The following is a 25,161-nucleotide window of genomic DNA, read 5'->3' as shown; positions in this document are numbered from 1 at the left end:
TTCTCCCATAAAACACAATAGCATTTGTTCCTCTATCCTTTATAAGATAATGATTATGATGAAATTCAAAAATGACATTGTTATCAAGACAAAACTGGCATGTAGAAAGTAAATTTTTAGTGATAGATGGAACATGAAAGACATTGCGCATATGAAAAGTTCGATTAGATAAATGAACATATGTGTTTCCAAGATTAGCAATTTGCAAACCTGAACCATCGCCTACTTGCACTGTATCTGAGCCATAATATGGCATTACGTCTGTAAGGATATTATAATCTGATGTGACATGATGAGTTGCTCCAGTGTCAATATACCAATCAGTAGATGAGAACTCTGGGTTTTTACCTCAAGTAGGCACAGACGAAAGAACTTTAGGATATACTTGTGAAATAGATGGTCTTGAGGCTGTAGGACCACCAATGAAATTTGAATCAAATGGACTAGGACATTGAATACCAAAATGTCCAATTCCAAGACAAATTTGACATTTTACCCTAGACCAATCAAGTCTTTTAGGGCATATATTTCCAGTATGACCAACGATGTGACAAATTTGACATCGATCTGGACTTTGCTTTTGTCCTCTTTGATGTCGTCGAGTATTTGACATCTAAAGTAAAAAATAACTTGTCCGGTGGTAGTGGAAAAAAAAAAGATTGAGGAAGAGGAAAGAGAAGCAAAGGGGTTGGCAACGGAAGAAAATAAGTATTTTTCGTTTGTTCTGAAAAATAGAGAAGAATAAGAAAATTAAAACACGTAGGAGAAAATAAGAGGCTTGAGGGAAAAATTTAAAAATTCGCCGTTTATACGATCTCCGCCCCAAGAAGTTGAGGGAAGATAAAAAAGAGAGATGGCTCTGATACCATGTAAAAGAAGAATAGAGAGAGAGAGGAAGGAATAAGATGAGAATAATAAAATCTATTGTTCATTGATATTTGCCCTAAGGACAATACAATATATATAATGTTCAAAAGTACTTGGTCAAATAACTTGTAACACCCCGGCCCGGGCGGGCCCCACCCGGACCGAACCAGGAACAGTACCAGAATTACCTATTGGTTTGATGACTAGCTCCACAGACCACTGGAGGTCCTTTCAGCGTGTTTTGTCCTCACTCGCACGCACCCTGGAAAACTTCCCAGGAGGTCACCCATCCTCAGATTTCTCCAAGCCAAGCACGCTTAACCTTGGAGTTCTTAAGTTTGGGCTTCCGAAAAGGAAGGTGCACCTTGGTGATATGGATAGTATCATCTAACATTTTAAGTCATACTTAACCAGAATATCAGAACCGGGGTATTACAATCACCCCCACTTAAAGACACAACGTCCTCGTTGTGTAACCACAAATCACACCACAAACAAATCCCAGAATCTCCCTCGCTAGGTGGTGCCCTGGGTGCTCCTACCACAGGTGCACTCACGGTCGCAAGGTCGCTCTGATACCATCTGTAACACCCCGGCTCGGGCGGGCCCCACCCGGACCGAACCAGGAACGGCACCAGAATTACCTATTGGTTTGATGACTAGCTCCACAGACCACCGGAGGTCCTTTCAGCGTGTTTTGTCCTCACTCGCACGCACCCTGGAAAACTTCCCAGGAGGTCACCCATCCTCAGATTTCTCCAAGCCAAGCACGCTTAACCTTGGAGTTCTTAAGTTTGGGCTTCCGAAAAGGAAGGTGCACCTTGGTGATATGGATAGTATCATCTAACATTTTAAGTCATACTTAACCAGAATATCAGAACCGGGGTATTACATAACTAATTAATAAATAACAGAATTATTCTAAGAATAATTCTGAGAATAATTATAACAGAATTATTAGAATAATTCTGAGAATAATTATAACAGAATTATTTGAATAATCCAAATACTAATATGATTTGATTTGGTAATTTGATCCGGTCAATTTGGATAATTCTGTTATATCTCTTTTAAAAACACCTCTATTTAATATGATAATCTAAATTTTAATCATCAAAAATGTACCTAAAAGTCAAAATTTTGCATATCATGAAAGAGTAATCCAAAAATTAATTCACTTTTAAATGTGATCATCCATTCAAAAGGTTAGACATTCACAGTAAAATACATATCATAACTGTTAGTTTTCTTCCATTGCTTACAATATACAACACTACTTTTATATTATGGTAATAGAATTAGTGTATGAGATTAATATTATTAATTCAAGGATTGAATTGTTAACCTCCAACTCTGTATGTGCAGCTGCAGCTTGAGGTTGTCGACAGTGCGGTGCAGGCTGTTGTATGTTGATGTACTCCCACCGCTGCTGCTCCACGAGGCTGATAAATCCCCATTATCATTTCTGGCTTCAGCTGCTACCACATGCCAGTGTTGATGACCATGCAGTAGCACCCACACCACGAAGCACCTCCATAACCATCCGCCGTTGCGCAACTCCAGGCTGCTCAGGAGCGACACTAGACTCGGAACAACCGTCTGCTTCACCACCACTATCGTCTGTTACTTCTTCTCAAGCACCTTCCTTGGCCCTTGTTTCCTCCTGAGCTTGACAATCGTGTTTGGCCTATGTTTGGGATCACCTTTGCGGTTGCGTCCTTCCTTCTTCGTGGCTCCTTTCGTCAATATCTGATGGCTACATCTCCAATACTAGAGATACTTAGTAAGCTCTAAACATTAGGGGATGTAGCTCAGATGGTAGAGCGCTCGCTTTGCATGCGAGAGGTACGGGGTTCGATACCCCGCATCTCCACCTTGTTAAATCTTTTAATGACAATAAATTTTTTATCTCAACATTTTAATCGGGTTGTCATTAAAACCAATAACCCGAATAGAGCTCCATTCGTTTATTACCTTCCAAGTCAATAATATTTTTCAATTTTATCTCAACATTTTAATTGGTCTGTCGTTAAAACCTTAAAAAAAATTAGAATGATCCACGCAGCCACTCAGATCAATCGACTTGATCACCACCACGAAACACCTCCATCACCATCCAACGCTGCGCAACTCTAGGCTGCTCAAGAGCAACAGTAGGTTCGAAACAACCATCTCCTTCACCACCACTATCGTCTGTTGCTTCTTCTCAGACACCTTCCTCGGCTCCTATTTCCTCCTGAGCTTGACCATCGTGTTTGGCCTCTGTTTGGTATCACCTTTGCAGTTGCATCCTTCCTTCTTCGTGGCTCCTTTCGTCGATATCGAGTGGCTACATCTCCAATGCTAGAGATGCTTCGTTAGCATTATACATCAGGAGATGTAGCTTACATGGTTTAGCGCTTGCAAAGAGGTATAGAGATCGATACCTCGCATCTCCATGTCTTTAATTTTTAATGTCAATAATTTTTTTTTATTTTTTATCTCAACATTTTAATCGGTTTGTCATTAAAACCAATAACCCAAATAGAGCTTCTTTATTGCAAAGCCAATAATATTTTTATTTTTTATCTCGACATTTTAATTGGTTTGTCATTAAAACCTTAACAGCAGATTAAAAAATCCACGCAGCCACTCAGATCAATCGACTTGATCACCACCACGAAGCACCTCCATAACCATTCGCCGCTGTGCAACTCCAGGCTGCTCAGGAGCGACACCAGGTTTGAAACAACCATCTGCTTCACCACCACTATCATATCATCTGTTGCTTCTTCTCAGGCACCTTCCTCGGCCCCTATTTCCTCCTAAGCTTGACCATCGTGTTTGGCCTTTGTTTGGTATCACCTGTGTCGTTGCGTCCTTCCTTCTTTGTGGCTCGTTTCGTTGATATTGGGTAGCTACATCTCCAATGCTAGAGAGGTTTCATTAGCATTAATCATTAGGGGATGTAGCTCAGATGGTAGAGCGCTCGCTTTGCATGCGAGAGGTACGGGGTTCGATACCCCGCATCTCCACCATTTGTTAACTCTTTTAATGCCAATAAATTTTTTTACTTTTTATCTCAACATTTTAATTGTTTTGTCATTAAAACCAATAACCCAAATACAGCTCCATTCGTTTATTACCTTCTAAGCCAATAATATTTTTATTTTTTATCTCGACATTTTAATTGGTTTGTCATTAAAACCTTAACAGCAAATTAGAAAGATCCACGCAGCCACTCAGATCAATCGACTTGATCACCACCACGAAGCACATCCATCACCATCCACTGCTGCGTAACTCAAGTCTGCTTAGGAGCAACAATAGGTTCGAAACAACCATCTGCTTCACCACCACTATCGTTTGTTGCTTCTTCTTAGGCACCTTCCTCGGCCCCTATTTCCTCCTGAGCTTGACCATCGTGTTTGGCCTCTATTTGGGAACAGATTTGTGGTTGCGTCCTTCCTTCTTAGTGGCTCCTTTCGTTGCTATGGGGTGGCTACATCTCCAATACTAGAGATTCTATGGTAGCATTAAACATTAGGGGATGTAGCTTAGATGATAGAGCACTCACTTAGCATGCAAGCGGTATAGGGATTAAAACATTGCATCTCCATTTGTTGCCAATATATATATTTTTTTTATCTTAACATTTGAATCGGTTTGTCATTAAAATCTATACCATTAATAGAATTCCATTCGTTTATTACCTTCTAAGACCAATAATATTTTTATTTTTTATCTCAACATTTTAATTGGTTTGTAGTTAAAACCTTAATAGCAAATTAGAAATATCCACGCAGCCACTCAAATCAATCGACTAGATCACCACAACGAAGCACCTCCATCACCATCCATTGTTGCGCAACTCTAGGCTACTCAGGAGCAACAGTAGGTTCGAAACAACCATCTGCTTCACCACCACTATCATATCGTCTGTTGCTTCTTCTCAGGCACCTTCCTCGGTCCCTATTTCCTCCTGAGCTAGACCATCATGTTTGGCCTCTGTTTGGGATCCCCTTTGTGATTGCGTCCTTCCTTCTTTGTGGCTCCTTTCATCGATATCGGGTGGCTACATCGCCAATACTAGAGACGCTTCGTTAACATTAAATATTAGGGGATGTAGCTCAGATGGTAGAGCGCTCGCTTAGCATGCGAGAGGTACGGGGATCGATACCCTGCATCTCCATTTGTTTACCTTTTTATGCCAATATTTTTTTTTATCTCAACATTTTAATTGGTTTGTCAATAAAACCAATAACCCAAATAGAGCTCCATTCGTTTATTACCTTCTAAGCCAAAATAATATTTTTATTTTTTATCTCAACATTTTAATTGGTTTGTCGTTAAAACCTTAATAACAAATTAGAATGATCCACACAGCCACTCAGATCAATCGACTTGATCAACACCACGAAGAACCTCCATCACCATCCATCGCTGCACAACTCTAGGCTACTCAGGAGCAATAGTAGGTTCGAAACTACCATCTGCTTCACCACCACTATCGTATTGTGTGTTGCTTCTTCTCAGGCACCTTCCTCGGCCCCTTTTTCCTCCTGAGCTTGACCATCATGTTTGGCCTTTGTTTGGGATCAGCTGGTTGCATCCTTCCTTCTTAGTGGCTCCTTTCGTTGCTATGGGGTGGCTACTTCTCCAATACTAGAGATTCTTCATTAGCATTAAACATTAGGCGATGTAGCCTAGATGGTAGTGTGCTTGCTTAGCATGTGAGAGGTATAGGGATTGATACTCTGCATCTCTATTTGTTTAACCATTTATGCCAATAAATTTTTTTTTTATCTCAACATTTGAATCGGTTTGTCATTAAAACCAAATACCCCGAATAGAGTTAATATTTTTATTTTTTATCTCAATATTTTAATTGGTTTGCCATTAAAACCTTAATAGCAAATTAGAAAGCTCCACGCACTCACTCAGATCAATCGACTTGATCACCACCACAAAGCACCTCGATAACCATCCACCGCTGCGCAACTCTAGACTGCTCAGGAGCAACAGTAGGTTCGAAACAACCATCTGCTTCACCACCACTATCGTATCGTCTGTTGCTTTTTCTCAGGAACCTTCCTCGGCCCCTATTTTCTCCTAAGCTTGACCATCGTGTTTGGCCTCTGTTTGGTATCAACTTTGTAGTTGAGTCCTTCCTTCTTCGTGGCTCCTTTCGTCGATATCAGGTGGCTACATCTCCAATGCTAGAGATGCTTCGTTAGCATTAAACATCCGGGGATGCAGCTCAGATGCTAGACCTTAACTTTTAATGCCAATAATTTCTTTTTTTTTATCTCAAAATTTTAATCGGCTTGTCATTAAAACCAATAACCCAAATAAAGCTCCATTCGTTTATTACCTTCAAAGCCAATAATATTTTTATTTTTTATCTCGACATTTTAATTGGTTTGTCGTTAAAACCTTAACAGCAAATTAGAAAGATCCATGCAGCCACTCAGATCAATCTTGATCACCACCACGAAGCACCTCCATCACCATGCATCGCTGCGCAACTCTAGGCTGCTCAGGAGCAACAGTAGGTTTGAAACAACCATATGCTCCACCACCACTATCGTATCGTCTGTTGCTTCTTCTCAGGTACCTTCCTCGACCCCTATTTCCTCCTAAGATTGACCATTGTGTTTGGCCTCTGTTTGGGATCAGCTTTGTGGTTGCATCCTTCCTTCTTAGTGGCTCCTTTCGTTGCGATGGGGTGGCTAAATCTCCAATACTATAGATTCTTAGTTACTAAAAAATATTAGGGTATATAGCTTAGATGGTAGAGTGCTTGCTTAGCATGCGAGAGGTACGGGGGTCGATACCTTGCATCTCCATTTGTACCTTAATTTTTTTTAATTTTTTATCTCAACATTTTAATCGGTTTGTCGTTAAAACCATTAACCCGAATAGAGCTCCATTCGTTTATTACCTTCTAACCCAATAATATTTTTATTTTTTATCTCAACATTTTAATTGGTTTGTCGTTAAAACCTTAATAGCAAATTAGAAAGATCCACGCAGCCACTCAGATCAATCGACTTGATCACCACCACGAAGCACCTCCATCACCATCCACCGCTGCGCAACTCTAGGTTGCTCAGGGGCAACAGTAGGTTCGAAACAACCATCTGCTTCACCACCACTATCGTATCATCTATTGCTTCTTCTCAGGCACCTTCCTCGGCCCCTTTTTCCTCCTGAGCTTGTCCATCGTGTTTGGCCTCTATTGGATCAGCTTTGCGGTTCCATCCTTCCTTCTTAGTGGCTCCCTTCGTTGCTATGGGGTGGCTACATTTCAATACTAGATATTCTTCGTTGACATTAAACATTAGGGGATCTAGCTTAGATGGTAGAGCGCTCGCTTTGCATGCGAGAGGTACAGGGTTTGATACCTCGCATCTCCGCCATTTGTTAACTCTTTTAATGCCAATAATTTTTTTTTATTTTTTATCTCAACATTTTAATTGTTTTGTCATTAAAACCAATAACCCAAATAGAGCTCCATTCGATTATTACCTTCTAAACCAATAATATTTTTGTTTTTTATCTCGACATTTTAATTGGTTTGTCATTAAAACCTTAACAGCAAATTAGAAAGATCCACGCAGACACTCAAGATCAATCGACTTGATCACCACCACGAAGCACCTCCATCACCATCCACCGCTGCGCAACTCAAGGCTGCTCAGGAGCAACAATAGGTTCGATACAACCATCTGCCTCACCACCACTATCGTTTGTCACGCCCCCAGAAGAGTCCCTGTCCGAGAAAATTTCGGCAGCATCTCCCCTGTACGGCGGACAATCAAAATTTTCTACAAGCACTAAATACTCAGCCACATGCGGCTGGAATAATAACAGTAATAAAAATCAATCACCACGCAGTTTATATATATATATTCAGCCTCTGGCTGACACAACCACGCAGTAATAATACTCTGACTCGAAATCAACCCTACTCAACTACACTCGTAAAGCCCAAATCCGATTTTTCTTACCTCTTCTGCCATCCAGGCAGGCATGTAGTAGAGTAAATCCAAATCATACGAAAAGTCCATCCAACGGAAAGATTCCATATGTAAGTCCAAAACAAAACTAAAATAAAGTCTGATAGCGAAAAGCTAAAATGAAACAACTCAAAAACCAGCAGCGGAGTAGCACTACGTGCAGTGGGGACTAGCGATCGAACTCCTCCCGACATCAACTCGAAAATAACAACAATGGAGGGGGTGAGTCCAACACTCCAGGTGCAGTTGATATGCAAAGTAAAGAAACAACACCTAGCACTAATCATGCGTACGGTCTCGATAAGAAAGATAAGAATGCATCTGAAATAAACAGGAGAATACTTGTACTAACTGGTCCCGAGTATAAGGTCAAAGCGGTCAGGGATAAGGAATCCATGCATGTCAAACATAGGTATCCAAACAATATGCAGCATATAAATGCAACAAACATAAACACAGCAATAAATGCATCATGCATATGATGCAATGATGCGTCCCGGTCACCCCGCACGATCGATCATCTCATACAAAGTGAGGCCGAGTGGGTAGGGTTGTGACAACGTGCACTCTGTCGTCACTACTCCCGATGAGTGACCGAGGGGATCTTGTCGGAGTACACCTATCCTCCTACCCCAAATCATAGATGGGGGCGCGCAATGCTCTCAACTCCGGTACTCAAAGACGGGAGGAATCCCTGCCGGATAACACGTTGTGTCACACTACCCACGAGCGGACCAAGCGGTGCCTAACAAAGTCCTATTGCAACACACTCATCCGAATCGACCACTAACCCATGGTGGTGGTGTGTGCAGAATGTAATCGGCGATGTGCTCAACAATAATGGAGCGATCACACAGCGTGCAATCATGCAAATGATGGATGGCAATAACCATATAAACATCGACCTAATCCATATATATAGAAAAGTGCACCCTAGGTCAACGAATCATATCGAATCAAAGGTACGGAAGGTATAAAACCTAGGTCCTGAACATGGTCAAGCATGGCATATCACTACCCCTATAAGCATGTATAAACAGGTAAAATATACCTGAGATGCAAAACCAATCAATCAATCAAGCATGTAAGATTTGGGTAGTGATTAACCGAAACAGATAAGAAACACAATTAATGCAACATGTTAATTTAATTACTAAGCATATCAAATGACATAAGTCAAAAGTACCCGCCTCAATAGGAATGTCCAATCTGAGACACTCGTCTCGCATCAAAGTCCTGTATCCAATAAATACATTTTTATTTAGCTAAAATTTGAATGAATTGCTAAATAAACCCTTAAAACCATTTAGGGCAAAACCCTAAATAATAATCATCAACTTCTCTAAATAAAGTCTAACGATAAATTAGGGTTAGTTACCTAATCCCCAATCCACCATTAGATCAATTCCAAACTACCTAATCCTATCTATCAATCAGCAACAACATGATTAAAGTAAAACCCTAAACCTTACCTCAGTTCACAATCCAAATGACTGCGGTGAAAGGTTGCTTGCTGCTGAAAAATCCTCCACACTACCAGGATCAAAATAAAATCCACAACAACAATTAAATACCCTATAATATCAATTAGGGCAGCACCCAATACTCTGTAAATCTGAGCCTCCAACCAAAAATACCTAAATTTCCTTACCTATCTTCTGAATTCCGGCAATCTAGGGCAAAGTGGCCGGCTGCCGGCAGTGCAAGGGCACAACTTTAGCGAGGGCTCGGCTAGGCGGAAGCTCGCTCGCGATCGGAGGAAAGCTCTAGCGAGAAGGCCGGTACTCGGCGGAGGAGAGGCGATCAGCCTGTACCAAGACAGCAGAGAGGAAGAAGGCAGAGAAGTCGGACTTGGGAGAAAGGAGGAAGATGACCGGCGCTGCTCTGGGCGTCACCGACGGTCGGCGTCGGGTGGCTAGGGCAAGCAGAGAAGAGGAGTTTGGCTCGGGCAAGCGGTCGGGCGGCGGGCTAAGGCCGGAGAGGAGAGGAGGAGAGGAGAAGAAGTGGCCGGCGTTTTGTGCTCTCGGAGAGGTGGAAGCCGGCTCTGTGGTGGCGGCAGAGAAGAGGAGAAGAGCGGATGAGGGCAGGGGGGTTTCGGCGAGGAAGTGAGGAATAAAGGAAAAAGAATTAAAAGAAAAGGAATTTAAAAAGAAAAGTAAAAATCAACTTTTCCTCACTTAAATGGGGTAACCCAAACAGACTTTTCTGGGCCCCGTTTTTATCCCCGTTAACTCGTCCGTACGAGCTCCGAAAAATTCCCGAAAAATGTCCAAAAATTCCGGAAAATTCCCTTATTCATATTCGCCTATTTCCGGTATTTTACATCGTTTGTTGCTTCTTCTCAGGCACCTTCCTCGGCCCCTATTTCCTCCTGAGCTTGACCATCGTGTTTGGCCTCTATTTGGAAACATATTTGTGGTTGCGTCCTTCCTTCATAGTGGCTCCTTTCGTTGCTATGGGGTGGCTACATCTCCAATACTAGAGATTCTTTTGTAGCATTAAACATTAGGGGATGTAGCTCAGATGATACAGCGCTCACTTAGTATACAAGAGGTATAGGGATTGAAACCTTGCATCTCCATTTTTTAACATTTTATGCCAATGATTTTTTTTATTTTTTATCTTAACATTTGAATCGGTTTGTCATTAAAACCGATACCCTGAATAGAATTCCATTCGTTTATTACCTTCTAAGACCAATAATATTTTTATTTTTTTATCTCAACATTTTAATTGGTTTGTAGTTAAAATATTAATAGCAAATTAGTAAAATCCACGCAGCCACTCAAATCAATCGACTAGATCACCACCACGAAGCACCTCCATCACCAGCCATTGCGGCGCAACTCTAGGCTACTCAGGAGCAACAGTAGGTTCGAAACAACCATCTGCTTCACCACTACTATCAATCGTCTGTTGTTTCTTCTCAGGCACCTTCCTCGGCCCCTATTTCCTCCTGAGCTAGACCATCATGTTTGGCCTCTGTTTGGGATCACCTTTGTGATTGCGTCCTTCCTTCTTTGTGGCTCCTTTCATCGATATCGGGTGGCTAGATCGCCAATACTAGAGACGCATCGTTAGCATAAAACATTAGGGGATGTAGCTCAGATGGTAGAGCGCTTGCTTAGCATGCGAGAGGTACGGGGATCGATACCCCGCATCTCCATTTGTTTAACTTAAATATTTTATCTCAACATTTTAATCGGTTTGTCATTAAAACCAATAACCCAAATAGAGCTCCTTCCTTTATTTCCTTCTAAGCCAAAATAATATTTTTATTTTTAATCTCAACATTTTAATTGGTTTGTCATTAAAACCTTAACAACAAATTAGAATGATCCACACAGCCACTCAGATCAATCGACTTGATCAACAGCACAAAGAACCTCCATCACCATCCACCGCTGCACAACTCTAGGCTACTCAGGAGCAACAGTAGGTTCGAAACAACCTTCTGCTTCACCACCACTATCGTATCGTGTGTTGCTTCTTCTCATGCACCTTCCTCGACCCCTTTTTCCTCCTGAGTTTGGGATCAGCTTTGCGGTTGCATCCTTCCTTCTTAGTGGCTCCTTTCGTTGCTATGGGGTGGCTACATCTCCAATACTAGAGATTCTTCATTAGCATTAAACATTAGGGGATGTAGCTTAGATGGTAGAGTGCTTGCTTAGCATGTGAGTGGTATAGGGATTGATACTCTGCATCTCCATTTGTTTAACCATTTATGCCAATAGTTTTTTTTATTTTTAATATCAACATTTGAATCGGTTTGTCATTAAAACCAAATACCCCGAATAGAGATAATATTTTTATTTTTTATCTCAATATTTTAATTGATTTGCCATTAAAACCTTAATAAAAATTAGAAAGCTCCACGCAGCCACTCAGATCAATCGACTTGATCACCACCACGAAGCACCTCAATAAGCATCCACCGGTGCACAACTCTAGGCTGCTCAGGAGCAACAGTAGGTTCGAAACAACCATCTGCTTCACCACCACTATCGTATCGTCTGTTGCTTTTTCTCAGGCACCTTCCTCGGCCCCTATTTCCTCCTAAGCTTGACCATCGTGTTTGGCCTCTATTTGGTATCACCTTTGTAATTGAGTCCTTCCTTCTTCGTGGCTCCTTTCATCGATATTGGGTGGCTACATCTCTAATGCTAGAGATGCTTCGTTAGCATTAAACATCCGGGGATGCAGCTCAGATGGTAGACCTTAACTTTTAATGCCAATAATTTTTTTTTATTTTTTATCTCAAAATTTTAATCGGTTTGTCATTAAAACCAATAACCCAAATAAAGCTCCATTCATTTATTACCTTCAAAGCCAATAATATTTTTATTTTTTATCTCGACATTTTAATTGGTTTGTCGTTAAAACCTTAACAGCAAATTAGAAAGATCCATGCAGCCACTCAGATCAATCTTGATCACCACCACGAAGCACCTCCATCACCATGCATCGATGCGCAACTCTAGGCTGCTCAGGAGCAACAGTAAGTTTGAAACAACCATATGCTTCACCACCACTATCGTATCGTCTGTTGCTTCTTCTCAGGTACCTTCCTCGACCCCTATTTCCTCCAAAGCTTGACCATTGTGTTTGGCCTCTGTTTGGGATCAGCTTTGTGGTTGCATCCTTCCTTCTTAGTGGCTCCTTTCGTTGCGATGGGGTGGCTAAATCTCCAATACTATAGATTCTTAGTTAATAAAAAACATTAGGGGATGTAGCTCAGATGGTAGAGTGCTCGCCTAGCATGCGAGAGGTACGGGGATCGATACCTTGCATCTCCATTTGTACCTTAATTTTTTTTATTTTTTATCTCAACATTTTAATCGGTTTGTCGTTAAAACCATTAACCCGAATAGAGCTCCATTCGTTTATTACCTTCTAACCCAATAATATTTTTATTTTTTATCTCAACATTTTAATTGGTTTGTCGTTAAAACCTTAATAGCAAATTAGAAAGATCCACGCAGCCACTCAGATCAATCGACTTAATCACCACCATGAAGCACCTCCATCACCATCCACCGCTGCGCAACTCTAGGCTGCTCAGGGGCAACAGTAGGTTCGAAACAACCATCTGCTTCACCACCACTATCGTATTGTGTGTTGCTTCTTCTCAGGCACCTTCCTCGGCCCCTTTTTCCTCCTGAGCTTGCCCATCGTGTTTGGCCTCTATTGGATCAGCTTTGCGGTTGCATCATTCCTTCTTAGCGGCTCCTTTCGTTGCTATGGGGTGGCTACATCTTCAATACTAGAGATTCTTCATTAGCATTAAACATTAGGGGATGTAGCTTAGATGGCAAAGCGCTCGCTTTGCATGCGAGAGGTACGAGGTTCGATACCTTGCATCTCCACCATTTGTTTACTCTTTTAATGCCAACAAATTTTTTTATTTTTTATCTCAACATTTTAATTGTTTTGTCATTAAAACCAATAACCCAAATGCAGCTCCATTCGTTTATTACCTTCTAAGCCAATAATATTTTTATTTTTTATCTCGACATTTTAATTGGTTTGTCATTAAAACCCTCACAGCAAATTAGAAAGATCCACGCAACCACTCAGATCAATCGACTTGATCACCACCACGAAGCACATCCATCACCATCAACCACTGCGTAACTCAAGGCTACTCAAGAGCAACAATAGGTTCGAAACAACCATCTGCTTCACCACCACTATCGTTTGTTGCTTCTTCTCAGGCACCTTCCTCGGCCCCTATTTCCTCCTTAGCTTGACCATCGTGTTTGGCCTCTATTTGGGAACAAATTTGTAGTTGCGTCCTTCCTTCTTAGTGGCTCCTTTCGTTGCTATGGGGTGGCTACATCTTCAATACTAGAGATTCTTTGGTAGCATTAAACATTAGGGGATGTAGCTCAGATGACAGAGCGCTCACTTAGCATGCAACTGGTATAGGGATTGAAACCTTGCATCTCCATTTGTTTAACATTTTATGCCAATAAATTTTTTTTTTATTTTTTATCTTAATATTTGAATCGGTTTGTCATTAAAATCTATACCATTAATAGAATTCCATTCGTTTATTACCTTCTAAGACCAATAATATTTTTATTTTTTATCTCAACATTTTAATTGGTTTGTAGTTAAAACCTTAATAGCAAATTAGAAAGATCCACGCAGCCACTCAGATCAATCGACTAGATCTCCAACACGAAGCACCTCCATCACCATCCATTGCTGCGCAACTCTAGGCTACTCAGGAGCAACAGTAGGTTCGAAACAACCATCTGCTTCACCACCACTATCATATCGTCTGTTGCTTCTTCTCAGGCACCTTCCTTGGCCCCTATTTCCTCCTGAGCTAGACCATCATGTTTGGCCTCTGTTTGGGATCACCTTTGTTATTGTGTCCTTCCTTCTTTGTGGCTCCTTTCATCGATATCGGGTGGCTACATCGCCAATACTAGAGACGCTTCGTTAGCATTAAACATTAGGGGATGTAGCTCAGATGGTAGAGCGCTCGCTTAGCATGCGAGAGGTACGGGGATCGATACCCCGCATCTCCATTTGTTTATCTTTTTATGCCAATATTTATTTTTTATCTCAACATTTTAATCAATTTGTCATTAAAACCAATAACCTAAATAGAGCTCCATTCGTTTATTACCTTCCAAGCCAAAATAATATTTTTATTTTTTATCTCAACATTTTAATTGGTTTGTCGTTAAAACCTTAACAACAAATTAGAATGATCCACACAGCCACTCAGATCAATCGACTTGATCAACACCACGAAGAACCGCCATCAACATCCACTGCTGCACAACTCTAGGCTACTCAGGAGCAACAGTAGGTTCGAAACAACCATCTGCTTCACCACCACTATCGTATCGTGTGTTGCTTCTTCTCAGGCACCTTCATCGGCCCCTTTTTCCTCCTGAGCTTGACCATCATGTTTGGCCTCTGTTTGGGTTCAGCTTTTCCATTGCATCCTTCCTTCTTAGTGCCTCCTTTCGTTGCTATGGGGTGGCTACATCTCCAATACTAGAGATTCTTCATTAGCATTAAACATTAGGGGATGTAGCTTAGATGGTAGAGTGCTCACTTAGCATGTGTGAGGTATAGGGATTGATACTCTCCATCTCCATTTGGTTAACCATTTATGCCAATTATTTTTTTTATTTTTTATCTCAACATTTGAATCGGTTTGTCATTAAAACCAAATATCCCGAATAGTGTTAATATTTTTATTTTTTATCTAAATATTTTAATTGGTTTGCCATTAAAACCTTAATAGCAAATTAGAAAGCTCCATGCACTCACTCAGATTAATCGATTTGATCACCACCACGAAGCACCTCGATAAGCATCCACCGCTGCGCAACTCTAGGCTGCTCAGGAGCAACAGTAGGTTCGAAACAACCATCTTCTTCACCACCACTATCGTATCATCTGTTGCTTTTTCTCAGGAACCTTCCTCGGCCCCTATTTTCTCCTAAGCTTGACCATCGTGTTTGGCCTCTATTTGGTATCACCTTTGTAGCTGAGTCCTTCCTTCTTTGTGGCTCCTTTCGTCGATATCGGGTGGCTACATCTCCAATGCTAGAGATGCTTCGTTAGCATTAAACATCTGGGGATGCAGCTCAGAGGGTAGACCTTAACTTTTAATGCCAATAATTTTTTTATTTTTTATCTCAAAATTTTAATCGGTTTGTCATTAAAACCAATAACCCAAATAATGCTCCATTCGTTTATTACCTTTAAAGCCAATAATATTTTTATTTTTTATCTCGACATTTTAATTGGTTTGTCGTTAAAACCTTAACAGCAAATTAGAAAGATCCATGCAGCCACTCAGATCAATCTTGATCACCACCACGAAGCACCTCCATCACCATGCATCGCTGCGCAACTCTAGGCTGCTCAGGAGCAACAGTAGGTTTGAAACAACCATATGCTTCACCACCACTATCGTATCGTCTATTGCTTCTTATCAATTACCTTCCTTGACCCCTATTTCCTCCTAAGCTTGACCATTGTGTTTGGCCTCGGTTTGTGATCAGCTTTGTGGTTGCATCCTTCCTTCTTAGTGGCTCCTTTCGTTGAGATGGGGTGGCTAAATCTCCAATACTATAGATTCTTAGTTACCAAAAAACATTAGGGGATGTAGTTCAGATGGTTGAGTGCTCGCTTAGCATGCGAGAGGTACGGTGATCGATACCTTGCATCTCCATTTGAACCCTTTTTTTTTATTTTTTATCTCAAAATTTTAATCGGTTTGTCGTTAAAACCATTAACCCGAATAGAGCTCCATTCGTTTATTACCTTCTAACCCAATAATATTTTTATTTTTTATCTCAACATTTTAATTGGTTTGTCGTTAAAACCTTAATAGCAAATTAGAAAGATCCACGCAGCCACTCAGATCAATCGACTTGATCACCACCACGAAGCACCTCCATCACCATCCATCACTGCGCAACTCTAGGCTGCTCAGGGGCAACAGTAGGTTCGAAACAACCATCTGCTTCACCACCACTATCGTATCATCTATTGCTTCTTCGCAGGCACCTTCCTCGGCCCCTTTTTCCTCCTGAGCTTGCCCATCGTGTTTGGCCTCTATTGGGATCAGCTTTGCGGTTGCATCCATCCTTCTTAGTGGCTCCTTTCATTGCTATGGGGTGGCTACATCTCCAATACTAGAGATTTTCGTTAGCATTAAACATTAGGGGATGTAGCTCAGATGGTAGAGTGCTCGCTTTGCATGTGAGAGGTACGGGGTTCGATACCTCGCATCTCCACCATTTGTTATTTTTTTAATGCCAAAATTTTTTTTTTTATCTCAACATTTTAATTGTTTTGTCATTAAAACCAATAACCCAAATAGAGCTCCATTCGTTGATTACCTTCTAAGCCTATAATATTTTTTTTTTATCTCGACATTTTAATTGGTTTGTCATTAAAACCTTAACAGGAAATTAGAATGATCCACGCAACCACTCAAGATCAATCGACTTGATCACCACCACGAAGCACCTCCATCACCATCCACCGCTGCGCAACTCAAGGCTGCTCAGGAGCAACAATAGGTTCGAAACAACCATCTGCTTCACCACCACTATCGTTTGTTGCTTCTTCTCAGGCACCTTCCTCGGCCCCTATTTCCTCCTAAGCTTGACCATCGTGTTTGGCCTCTATTTGGGAACAGATTTGTGGTGGCGTCCTTCCTTCTTAGTGGCTCCTTTCGTTGCTATGGGGTGGCTACATCTCCAATACTAGAGATTCTTTGGTAGCATTAAACATTACGGGATGTAGCTCAGATGATAGAGTGCTCACTTAGCATACAAGAGGTATAGGGATTGAAACCTTGCATCTCCATTTGTTTAACATTTTATGCCAATAAATTTTTTTTTATTTTTTATCTTAACATTTGAATCGGTTTGTCATTAAAATCTATACCATTAATAGAATTCCATTCGTTTATTACCTTCTAAGACCAATAATATTTTTATTTTTTATCTCAACATTTTAATTGGTTTGTAGTTAAAACCTTAATAGCAAATTAGAAAGATCCACGCAGCCACTCAGATCAATCGACTAGATCTCCAACACGAAGCACCTCCATCACCATCCATTGCTGCGCAACTCTAGGCTACTCAGGAGCAACAGTAGGTTCGAAACAACCATATGCTTCACCACCACTATCATATCGTCTGTTGCTTCTTCTCAGGCACCTTCCTTGGCCCCTATTTCCTCCTGAGCTAGACCATCATGTTTGGCCTCTGTTTGGGATCACCTTTGTTATTTCGTCCTTCCTTCTTTGTGGCTCCTTTCATCGATATCGGGTGGCTACATCGTCAATACTAGAGACGCTTCGTTAGCATTAAACATTAGGGGATGTAGCTCAGATGGTAGAGCGCTCGCTTAGCATGCGAGAGGTACGGGGATCGATACCCTGCATCTCCAATTGTTTAACTTTTTATGCTAATATTTTTTTTTATCTCATCATTTTAATCGGTTTGTCATTAAAACCAATAACCCAAATAGAGCTCCATTCGTTTATTACCTTCTATGCCAAAATAATATTTTTATTTTTTTATCTCAACATTTTAATTGGTTTGTCATTAAAACCTTAACAACAAATTAGAATGATCCACACAGCCACTCAGATCAATCGACTTGAGCAACACCACGAAGAACCTCCATCACCATCCACCGCTGCACAACTCTAGGCTACTCAAGAGCAACAATAGATTTGAAACAACTATCTGCTTCACCACCACTATCGTATCGTGTGTTGCTTCTTCTCATGCACCTTCCTCGGCCCCTTTTTCCTCTTGAGCTTGACCATCATGTTTGGCCTCTGTTTGGGATCAGCTTTGCGGTTGCATCCTTCCTACTTAGTGGCTCCTTTCGTTGCTATGCGGTGGCTACATCTCCAATACTAGAGATTCTTCATTAGCATTAAACATTAGGGGATGTAGCTTAGATGGTAGAGTGCTCGCTTAGCATGTGAGAGGTATAGGGATTGATACTCTGCATCTCCATTTGTTTAACCATTTATGCCACTAATTTTTTTTATTTTTTATATCAACATTTGAATCGGTTTGTCATTAAAACCAAATAACCCGAATAGAGTTAATATTTTTATTTTTTATCTCAATATTTTAATTGGTTTGCCATTGAACCTTAATAGCAAATTAGAAAGCTCCACGCAGTCACTCAGATCAATCGATTATGAAACCCTTGGAAAAAGAGGATGAATCTAAATATAGCTGCTACGCCAAAACTTGGTCCAAAGAACCAACCAGATTGACCCAGTGGATAAATCAAGAATACGGAAACAAAAACAGCAATTGGACCAGAAAATGCGATTGCATTATAAGGCCGCAATTGAACAGATCGAGCAAGTTCGAATTGACGTAACATGAAACCTATTAGTCCGAATAGAGTTAATATTTTTATTTTTTATCTCAATATTTTAATTGGTTTGCCATTGAACCTAAATAGCAAATTAGAAAGCTCCACGCAGTCACTCAGATCAATCGACTTGATCACCACCATGAAGCACCTCAATAAGCATCCATCGCTGCGCAACTCTAGACTGCTCAGGAGCAACAGTAGGCTCGAAACAACCATCTGCTTCACCACCACTATCGTATCGTCTGTTGCTTTTTCTCCGGCACCTTTCTCGGCTCCTATTTCCTCCTAAGCTTGACCATCATGTTTGGCCTCTGTTTGGTATCACCTTTGTAGTTGAGTCCTTCCTTCTTAGTGGCTCCTTTCGTCGATATCGGGTGGCTACATCTCCAATGCTAGAGATGCTTCGTTAGCATTAAACATCCGGGGATGCAGGCCAGATGGTAGACCTTAACTTTTAATGCCAATAATTTTTTTTATTTTTTATCTCAAAATTTTAATCAGTTTGTCATTAAAACCAATAACCCAAATAAAGCTCCATTCATTTATTACCTTCAAAGCCAATAATATTTTTATGTTTTATCTCGACAATTTAATTGGTTTGTCGTTAAAACCTTAAAAGCAAATTAGAAAGATCCATGCAGCCACTCAGATCAATCTTGATCACCACCACGAAGCACCTCCATCACCATGCATCGCTGCGCAACTCTAGGCTGCTCAAGAGCAACAGTAGGTTTGAAACAACCATATGCTTCACCACCACTATCGTATCGTCTGTTGCTTCTTCTCAGGTACCTTCCTCGACCCCTATTTCCTCATAAGCTTGACCATTGTGTTTGGCCTCTATTTGGGATCAGCTTTGTGGTTGCATCCTTCCTTCTTAGTGGATCCTTTCATTGCGATGGGTGGCTAAATCTCCAATACTATAGATTCTTAGTTACCAAAAAATAGTAGGCAATGTAGCTTAGATGGTAGAGTGCTCGCTTAGCATGTGAGAGGTACAGGGATCGATACCTTACGTCTCCATTTGTACCTTAATTTTTTTATTATTTATCTCAACATTTTAATCGGTTTGTCATTAAAACCATTAACCTGAATAGAGCTCCATTCGTTTATTACCTTCTAACCCAATAATATTTTTATTTTTTATCTCAACATTTTAATTGGTTTGTCGTTAAAACCTTAATAGCAAATTAGAAAGATCCACGCAGCCACTTAGATCAATCGACTTGATCACCACCACGAAGCACCTCCATCACCATCCACCGCTGCGCAACTTTAGGCTGCTCAGGGGCAACAGTAGGTTCGAAACAATCATCTGCTTCACCACCACTATCGTATCATCTATTGCTTCTTCTCAAGCACCTTCCTTGGCCCCTTTTTCCTCCTGAGCTTGACCATCGTGTTTGGCCTCTATTGGGATCAGCTTTGCGGTTGCATCCTTCATTCTTAGTGGCTCCTTTCGTTGCTATGGGGTGGCTACATCTCCAATACTAGAGATTCTTCGTTAGCATTAAACATTAGGGGATGTAGCTCAGATGGTAGTATGTTCACTTAGCATGCGAGAGGTATAAGGATTGATACCTTGCATCTCCATTTCTTTAACTTTTTATGCCAATAATTTTTTTTATTTTTTATCTCAACATTTGAATTGGTTTGACATTAAAACCAATACCCCGAATAAAGTTATTATTTTTATTTTTTATCTCAACATTTTAATTGATTTGTCGTTAAAACCTTAACAACAAATTAGAATGATCCACACAGCCACTCAGATCAATCGACTTGATCAACACCACGAAGCACCTCCATCACCATCCATCGCTGTACAACTCTAGGTTCCTCAAGAGCAACAATAGGTTCGAAACAACCATCTGCTTCACCACCACTATCGTATCGTGTGTTGCTTCTTCTCAGGCACCTTCCTCGGCCCCTTTTTCCTCCTGAGCTTGACCATCGTGTTTGGCCTCTGTTTGGGATCAGCTTTGCAGTTGCATCCTTCCTTCTTAGTGGCTCCTTTCGTTGCTATGGGGTGGCTACATCTCCAATACTAGAGATTCTTCATTAGTATTAAACATTAGGGGATGTAGCTTAGATGATAGAGTGCTCGCTTAGCATGTGAGAGGTATAGGGATTGATACTCTGCATCTCCATTTGTTTAACCATTTATGCCAATAATTTTTTTTTTATTTTTTATCTCAACATTTGAATCGGATTGTCATTAAAACCAATTCCCCGAATAGAGTTAATATTTTTATTTTTTATCTCAATATTTTAATTGGTTTGCCATTAAAACATTAATAGCAAATTAGAAAGCTCCACGCAGCCACTCAGATCAATCGACTTGATCACCACCACTAAGCACCTCAATAAGCATCCACCGCTGCGCAACTCTAGGATGCTCAGGAGCAACAGTAGGTTTGAAGCAACCATCTGCATCACCACCACTATCGTATCGTCTGTTGCTTTTTCTCAGGCACCTTCCTCGGCCCCTATTTCCTCCTGAGCTTGACCATCGTGTTTGGCCTCTGTTTGGTATCACCTTTGTAGTTGAGTCCTTCCTTCTTCGTGGCTGCTTTCGTTGATATCGGGTGGCTACATCTCCAATTCTAGAGATGCTTCGTTAGCATTAAACATCGGGGGATGTAGCTCAAATGGTAGAGCGCTCACTTAGCATGCGAGAGGTACAGGGATTGAAACCCTGCATCTCCATTTGTTTAACTAATTTAATCTAATAATTTTTTTTATATTTTATCTCGACATTTTAATAGGTTTGTCATTAAAACCAATAACCTGAATAGAGCTCCATTTGTTTATTACCTTCTAAGCCAATAATATTTTTATTTTTTATCTCAACATTTTAATTGGTTTGTCGTTAAAACCTTAACAGCAAATTAGAAAGATCCACGCAACCAATCAGATCAATCGACTTGATCACCACCACGATCCACCTCCTACAGCATCCATCGCTGTGCAACTCTAGGCTGCTCAGGAGCAACAATATGTTCAAAACAACCATCTGCTTCACCACCACTATCATATGTTGCTTCTTCTCAGGCACCTTCCTTGACCCCTATTTCCTCCTGAGCTTGACAATCGTGTTTGTCCTCTGTTTGGGATCAGTTTTGTGGTTGTATCCTTCGTTCTTAGTGGCTCCTTTCGTTGCTATGGGTGGCTACATCTCCAATACTAGAGATTCTTAGTTAGTATTAAACATTAGGGGATGTAGCTCAGATGGTAGAGTGCTTGCTTAGCATGTTAGAGGTACAAGGATTGATACCTCGCAACTCTATTTGTTTACCTTTTTTATGCCAATAATTTTTTTTATATTTTTTCTGAACATTTCAATCAGTTTGTCGTTAAAACCAATAACCCGAATAGAGCTCCATTCGTTTATTATCTTCTAAGCTAATAATATTTTTATTTTTTATCTCTATATTTTAATTGGTTGGTCGTTAAAACCTTAATAGCAAATTAGAAAGATCCACGTAGCCACTCATATCAATCGACTTGATCACCACCACGAAGCACCTCCATCACCATACACCGCTGCACAACTCTAGGCTGCTCAGGAGCAACAGTAGGTACAAAACAACCATCTACTTCATCACCACTATCGTATTGTCTGTTGCTTCTTCTCAGGCACCTTCTCGACCCCTATTTCCTCCTGAGCTTGACCATCGTGTTTCGCCTCTGTTTGGGATCACCTTTGCAGTTGCGTCCTTCCTTCTTCATGGCTCCTTTCGTCGATATCGGGTGGTTACATCTCCAATGCTAGAGATGCTTTGTTAGCATTAAACATTAGGCAATGTAGCTTAGATGGTAGAGCGCTCGCTTAGCATGCGAGTGATACGAGGATTGATACCTGCATCTCCATTTCTTTAACCTTTTTATCTCAATATTGTTTTTTATTTTTTATCTCAACATTTTAATCAGGTTGTCATTAAAATCAATAACCCGAATAGAGCTCCATTCGCTTATTACCTTATAATCCAATAATATTTTTATTTTTTATTTCAACATTTTAATTGGTTTGTCTCCATTTCTTTAAGTTTTTATTTCAATATTGTTTTTTATTTTTTATCTCAACATTTTAATCGGTTTGTCATTAAAATCAATAACCCGAATATAGCTCCATTCATTTATTACCTTCTAAGCCAATAATATTTTTATTTTTTATCTCGACATTTTAATTGGTTTGTCGTTAAAACCTTAACAACAAATTAGAAAGATCCACGCAGCAACTCAAATCAATCGACTTGATCACCACCACGAAGCACCTCCATCACCATCCACCGCTGCGCAACTCTAGGCTGCTTAGGAGCAACAGTAGGTTCGAAACAACCATCTGCTTCACCACCACTATCATATCATCTATTGCTTCTTCTCAGGCACCTTCCTCGACCCCTATTTCCTCCTGAGCTTGACCATCATGTTTGGCCTCTGTTTGGGATCAGCTTTGTGGTTGCGTCCTCCCTTCTTAGTGGCTCCTTTCGTTGCTATGGGGTGGCTACTGTTGAAATCAATAGGTAGAGAAAAGAAATAATATAAAGCTTTTTTTGATAATCTTATCATTCAAGCCAATAGGTTTATTTATACAAATTGTCCAAAACATTAATGGAAAGATTAAATAATGCATACAATCATAATAATTATAAATATAGTAATATAATAGACTTAGAAATATGATTTTCCCTATTTGATTCATGTCGATCTTAATTGTGTACCAAATATAATAAATCTTAATTAATTGAAATCAATTAGAGTTTATTTCCATTATTGTCATTACCCCTCGATAAACTCAACAGGAGTGCCTGAACGTTGAGTTTGAGTGCTAACTTGGTGAAATGTTGTCTAGATAATGGCTTAGTAAATATATCAGCAATTTGATCTTCCGTAGAGATATAAGAAACTGAAAGTTGTCGATTCGCCACACACTCACGAACAAAATGAAAATTAATCTCTACATGCTTGGTATGAGCATCAAAAATAGGATTTGTCGCAAGATAATTTGCTCTAATATTATCACACCAAAGTTTAGGCGCAACAATTAGGAAAAAGTGCAATTCTGAAAAAAGAGATTATAGCCAAATAATTTCTGATGTTGTGTTAGAGATAGCTTTATATTTAGCTTCAGTACTCGAGCGAAAGACTGTAGGTTGCTTCTTTGAAAGCCAGGAAATAAGATTTCACCCAAGAAATATAGCATATCCACTTGAAGAACGTCTACTTTAGGAGATCCAGCCCAATCTGCATCACTATAGGCAATCAACTCTCGTGAAGACTGACGATATAAAAGAAGACCATGTAGAATAGTGACTTTAAGATATTGAAGAATTCTGTTAAGACCTTCCCAGTGATGTTCAGTAGTAGCATGCATAAATTGACAGGCACGATTCACAGCGAAAGCAATATCAGGTCATGTAATTATGACATATTGTAGGGCACCAATAATACTACGGTAGATCTGGGGGTTAGACATCAAAGAGGAGGATGAAGGTGCAGTGAAACCACCCTCAATAATTGGTGTGGAGATAGGGTGTGCACCATCCATTTAAGCTTGTTGTAGGAGCTCAGTAATCTATTTGCTCTAAGAGAGAAGACATCCTTCAGAATGTGAGAGAAACTCTATTCTAAGAAAAAAATGAGCATTAATTGCCAAGATCCCGAATAGGAAACTCTTGACGGATAAGATGTAGTAAAGGAGTAATGTCGTTTTGATCACTACCAGTTATTAATATATCATCCACATAAATCGGAACAAATATTGAAAATTCTTCATTACATTTGTAGAAGAGGGAAGAGTCTATTTTTGAGTCAGAAAATCCCTGAGTATGAAGCCAGGTAGATAGACGATGAAATCATGCACGAGGTGCTTGTCAAAGACCATATATAGACTTTTGAAGTTAACACACATGTGTTGAAAGTTGTGGGTGGATGAATCCAGGAGGTTGCTCCATATAAATAGTTTCTTCAAGGTGTTCATGAAGGAAACCATTGGAAACATCTAATTGGCGTATTGGCTGATTGGAGCTTACAGCTATAGATAATAGCAATCTGATAGTTGTAATTTTGACGAATGGACTAAAAGTATCATTAAAGTCAATACTTGACTATTGATTAAAGCCTTTAGCAACAATACGAGCTATGTAACATTCAATAGAATCATCTGCACGATACTTAATTCGGTAAACCCATTTAGAGCCAACAATATTCATAGATGGGGTACAAGGGACTAAGCTCTAGGTTGCATTACGAAGAAGAGCATCAAATTCTATAGCCATCACAACACGCCAATTTGGATCTTTGACTGCCTGTGTAAAACTAGAAGGTTCAACAAAATTTGAAGATGCAATAAGAGCACGTGGAAGAAGATAACGACTAGAAACATGTTGACATC

At 40.2% G+C, this 25,161-nt stretch overlaps 7 non-coding genes across 7 annotated transcripts; all 7 read left to right on the top strand.

Moving 5' to 3' along the window:
• The first annotated feature begins 2,667 nt into the window (after positions 1-2,667).
• On the top strand, positions 2,668-2,740 carry TRNAA-UGC. Its single transcript has one exon. It is a non-coding gene; the product is annotated as a tRNA-Ala (tRNA).
• A 1,068-nt stretch (positions 2,741-3,808) lies between these two features.
• Positions 3,809-3,881, top strand: TRNAA-UGC. The gene has a single exon. It is a non-coding gene; the product is annotated as a tRNA-Ala (tRNA).
• A 1,084-nt stretch (positions 3,882-4,965) lies between these two features.
• TRNAA-AGC lies at positions 4,966-5,038 on the top strand. Its single transcript has one exon. It is a non-coding gene; the product is annotated as a tRNA-Ala (tRNA).
• A 5,923-nt stretch (positions 5,039-10,961) lies between these two features.
• Positions 10,962-11,034, top strand: TRNAA-AGC. Its single transcript has one exon. It is a non-coding gene; the product is annotated as a tRNA-Ala (tRNA).
• A 3,300-nt stretch (positions 11,035-14,334) lies between these two features.
• On the top strand, positions 14,335-14,407 carry TRNAA-AGC. The gene has a single exon. It is a non-coding gene; the product is annotated as a tRNA-Ala (tRNA).
• Positions 14,408-16,569: 2,162 nt separating this feature from the next.
• TRNAA-UGC lies at positions 16,570-16,642 on the top strand. Its single transcript has one exon. It is a non-coding gene; the product is annotated as a tRNA-Ala (tRNA).
• Positions 16,643-17,734: 1,092 nt separating this feature from the next.
• Positions 17,735-17,807, top strand: TRNAA-AGC. The gene has a single exon. It is a non-coding gene; the product is annotated as a tRNA-Ala (tRNA).
• The last annotated feature ends 7,354 nt before the right edge of the window (positions 17,808-25,161 follow it).

The sequence above is a fragment of the Zingiber officinale genome, chromosome 1A, assembly GCF_018446385.1.
Source record: "Zingiber officinale cultivar Zhangliang chromosome 1A, Zo_v1.1, whole genome shotgun sequence".
Classification (NCBI taxonomy): Eukaryota; Viridiplantae; Streptophyta; class Magnoliopsida; order Zingiberales; family Zingiberaceae; genus Zingiber; species Zingiber officinale.
This window is presented reverse-complemented; position numbering and strand designations above follow the sequence as displayed.